At 33.7% G+C, this 4,922-nt stretch overlaps 1 pseudogene; it reads right to left on the reverse strand.

The window, feature by feature from the left end:
* Window positions 1-1,618: 1,618 nt before the first annotated feature.
* Window positions 1,619-3,372, reverse strand: LOC104768089 (putative polyol transporter 2 pseudogene; annotated as a pseudogene).
* Between the last annotated feature and the right edge of the window lie 1,550 nt (window positions 3,373-4,922).

Consider the following 4,922-nt stretch of genomic DNA (forward strand, 5'->3'; position numbering starts at 1 on the left):
TTTAATTTTTTTTTATCAATATAAATTGTTGAGCTTAAATATAAATATATAATCATTCAAAATTTTGAGTATAAATCTATATAAACACTAAACTTACTTTACTGAGTGATATATTGTTGAAGATAATATTTATTTGTTATATCTATCTGCGTGAGATTTTATTCAAAATTTTTATCAATAAGAATCATTGAATCATTACACGCGGAGTTACAAGCTCTAATATGGGCTATGGAATCTTTGATAGCGGCGGGGGTTGACTGTCAAGCCTTCGAGACGGATTGTGCAGAATTGATTGCAATGGTGGAGCTGCCCGAAGATTGGCCGGCTTTCTCGAACCTGCTGGATGATTTCTCCTTGCTCCGATCTTCTTTCCCTTCCTTTACCTTGACCAGGATCCCTCGTGAGTCTAACGTCAGGGCAGATTGTCTTGCTCGAGCTTCAAGATCTTTAATTTCTGAAATTTATTTTGTAAACTCTTATCCTCCTGTTTGGGCAACCAACCTTGGAGTATTTTTTTAATTTATTTAATGTTTAGTTGAAAAAAAAAGAATCATTGAATATAAATGTAATATTTGAAGATCAAAAGATAAATCTATATAAACACTGTACTTATTTTACTAATCTATATATAACATATATTGTCTAGTATCGAAATAATGTTTTTCTGGAAATCAACAATATATCAATTTATAACAAAAATGACTTAAGAACCTTACTGGAAAAATAATCAATACTGTTGACAATATTCTGACATTTTATCCCTAGAAGAGTTCATTCCATAATCATATCCCATGAAAACATATTTTTATAAGTTCTAACGTCAAATGTCGATTGTTGATCTAATTATAGAGACCATTTAAACATATTGTTATCCCACATTAAATGCAAATATATAAAGTTCCATGAACAGTTTTAATGCTATGTCGCTACAATGGGGGTTGTTCAAGTGCATCATCTGCTATAATAGAATTTTTGACCAAGTTAAGAATGTCTAAATGGGGAAACGTTTAAACCCGACAATGAATATCCGTTCACTAATCCAAATTACACATTCTTTTAAAATCTCATATGTTATTTGCAGATGTTAATTTTGTGATGCAACCTCAGCTTTGTCTTTTCAAAAAAACATAGTGTACTTTAAATATGTTGTTTTGTCAATATTTTGGGTTAAAATCATTTGATAAAATTGATGAAGTCTAGAGTTTGTTTTATATATATATATATATATATATATATATATATTAGGTGGGTGATGATGTGAAGGAAGGAAAAGAGAGAAAAGTTAACTTTATATATCTCCTTCGAATCTTCTACTACAGTTAAACTGTTTTTTGTCCCGCAACAAACACACTTTTGAGTTATAAGTTGTAAATAACCGAAATTAATTGTCCAAACAAAGAAATTAAACCTATGTTGCATTTATATTACATACGAAGAGTTTCTTACTCCTTCTTCACAAAAGAAAACTTATATACAACACGATAGATTAGACATGGCAAGTAAAATTCTGTATTAATCTTCTTATTGGCCACACTCGCCCAATGAAGACTCGGTTTGAGAGTCTTTGAAATCGACGACGTCCCATTGACCAAATAATGAAGTGGAAGCAAATTTGGTCTCACTTGCTTTGTTCATCAGCTACTTCTTTGCCCTTGCTTATAACATTGTTCTTTTTGTTTGCGTTGTAGCTCCCGAAGAGACTCTCCATATCTTCTAAAGCCACACCACGTGTCTCCGGAAGAAAAGTGAAGAAGAAGACCCATGCGGCGGCTGCAACTCCGGCGAAGAGAAGGAATGCACCACCGATGGTGAAACCCTTAGAAAGAGACAAGAATGTCATTCCGATAATACCACTCATCAGTCTATTCAACATCACCCCCAAACTTGCACCTTGAGCTCTTAGCCTCACGGGGAATATCTCTGAGCAGTAAACCCACGTCACGGGGCCTGCACCTATTGAGAATGCTGCCACAAAAGACATCACTGTGGTAACGCTAAGCCCTATGGCCCACTTGAGAGTTTGTCCGGGGTTTCTGTCGATTACTGTAAGACTAGTTCCAAGCACGGTCAACGAAATAAACATTCTGCCCATACTCGTAAGCAACAAGGCACGACGTCCAAACCGATCAACCACACAAGTCCCTACCACGATGAAGAGGGTCTTGACAACTCCGACAGCCACTGTAGCCAAGAGTTGGTCATTCTTGGATCGCAGTCCAGCCTTTGAGAAGATGGTCGGAGAGTAAAGCACGACTGCATCGATTCCAGAGGCTTGTTGGGCGAAGTGGATTCCAAGGCATGCTATGAGGATGTGTCGAACGGACGGGGTCGGTCGGACAAGAAGATCCTTCCACACGCCTTTACCGGCAGTCTTCTTGTTCGGTAAGACTATAACATCGTCTGTCATATCATCAAGGATTCCAGCCGCATGTTTGATGTCCTTGAGCCTAGAGATGGCTTCTTCTTTATTGTTTGAGGTTTTGTCAAGAACTTTAAAAGCATCTCCAATGCGACCTTGGAGGACTAGCCACCGTGGAGACTCCGGCATTGCCAACACTCCAATGGCTAGGAGTACCGAGGGAACCGCTCCAATCCCTAACATGAACCTCCAGCCGAGATGCTCGGGAAGCTTGGAGAAGAAGTAGTTGGATACAAATCCTAAAAGTATACCAATGTTGATAAATATCTGCATAAAAAAGAAACATGGTATCATCAACCTCCATGTACAATTATTTATATATATATATATATATATATTAGATAATAAGAAAGGTTGAATCTATATTGTACCTCAGGGAAAGAGCTAAGGAAACCACGTGAAGAGGCAGGAGCGACTTCAGCGGTGTAAACAGGCGCAATCATCATAGCATAACCAACACCGATACCAGCTACGAAACGACCAACCATAATGAAAGGATAGTTTGTGGCAAACCCCATGAGAAGAGCACCACAAAAGAAGAAGGCTCCTGCCAACACTACGGTATATCGTCTTCCAATCTAATCTGAAGTTCTACCAGCCGCGCCTGAACCGATCAAGGAGTAGATATTCAGAATCCCCATAAGAATCTCAAGTTGTACGTCTGACAGTTTCAAATCGTCTTTTATGAAGATTGCAGCTCCACTCATCACTCCTATATCTGCAACATCCATCAAATATAAGGATAATTAATAATCTAAACCTTAAAACCGAACAAACCTCGAAATGGGCCGTTAGTGAATCATAAGAATTCATAACGAAGACGAACCGTAACCAAGGATGATAGACGTCATGGATGCTAAGATTGCACAAGCAAAAGCATATCGACTTCTATTTCCTCTTGGTGGCTCGGGTTCTGCAACAACAACACCTCGTTCTTCTCCTGAGGAACTCATTGTGTCCACCATGATTGTAAAACTTACGCTGGTAATTGATAAGGAGAAGAGAGTGTTATTTTCAGAAAAGCTAAGTTTCTTGTGAGTTATGAAATCTATTGAAAGATGCGAATTTAAATAGATGTGTACGTGATGCTCACGATTGAAGCCAACTAAGATGATATATTTTAGAAAATAACAAACAAGCATCCAGTTAATTAATCAGTTATAGTTATAGAAAATGGTTACATCGCACTATAAGATTTGGATCATGTAGCTACATTTTTTTGCTACAAGAGAAGTAATAACAAATCATAACAACAAATTGTTACAAATTAGTGACAAAAAGTTAGTTAAAAGATATTGACAAAGTATATCTGTTACAAAAAGTTATATACAAAAAATTAGTTACTAAGTGTAGCTATATAATAACAAATAGTAACAGATATAGTTTGTAGCAAAAATATTTTAAAATAATATCGATTTAAAAAAAAAAAAATACTAACATTTAGCTACAAATTACTTGTAACAAACGTGACAATTTGCGACAAAAAAAATACATAGCAAAAATAACAACAATTTAGTTTTAACTAGAGATTTTTTGCTGTAATGTAGTGACAAAGTCATTTGTATCTTAATGTGACCGTATGACAATATTTTTTTTTTTTGGCGACAAATACATATATAGCAGCAATATGGTAGTGATTGTCTAATCAAACAAGTTTCAAAATTATCTACTAATATAAGATAATTATAGTTTACTACATAAATCGTATATTGTAGTATCATTTTATTTTTACTTTAACATCAGTTTAAAAGTGAAAATACGATTATAAGATCATTTCATTAATAGTTTACATTGTATTTTATGTTTTTTTTTAAATTGACTTATAAATTAAAATCTTTGTTTAAAAAAATATTATGATCACATTCCTATTATTTTAACATATTTTCCATTTGATTATAGTATTTTAAAACATTTTTAATTAAGAAAAAGTGATTAAAATGGGATAAGAATTAAGAAAGTATAAATAAAACGCGAGCCAGTGGAAAGACATCAGTCAGATAGATGACGTGACATATTTTCAAACCGTAGGATCCGAGTGAATCCAAGAGATACAATTCTAACATCCCCTATATAATAAAACGGAAGTACACGACATTTTTTTGTAGATTATATAAGATATATATTTATGATTTTTTGGTGATAAACTTGTGACATAGGTGTATCATAATATACGGGTTAGTCTGATTTTTGGTAAGTAAGGATAGTATGGATTTACTTAATTATAGTAACATATAAATCAATTATAGGTAACATTTAAAAGATAAGGAAATCTCTCAACCTAATTAAAACAAAAATATGTGATTCTTCTTTCACATTTATTTTATTTTATATTTAAATTATTTAATTTTTTATCTAATATATTTAGTTAATAAAATTTATGATTTTTTCTGCATATGATGTAATTTAAATTTTTTAAACAGACATATATTGCTCAAATGATGAATAAAAAAAAATACAAAATGCTTTACATCACCTAAGAAAACTATATGGCCAGACATGTTTG

The sequence above is a fragment of the Camelina sativa genome, chromosome 19 (genome assembly GCF_030686135.1).
Source record: "Camelina sativa cultivar CO46 ecotype springtype chromosome 19, ASM3068613v1".
Lineage (NCBI taxonomy): Eukaryota > Viridiplantae > Streptophyta > Magnoliopsida > Brassicales > Brassicaceae > Camelina > Camelina sativa.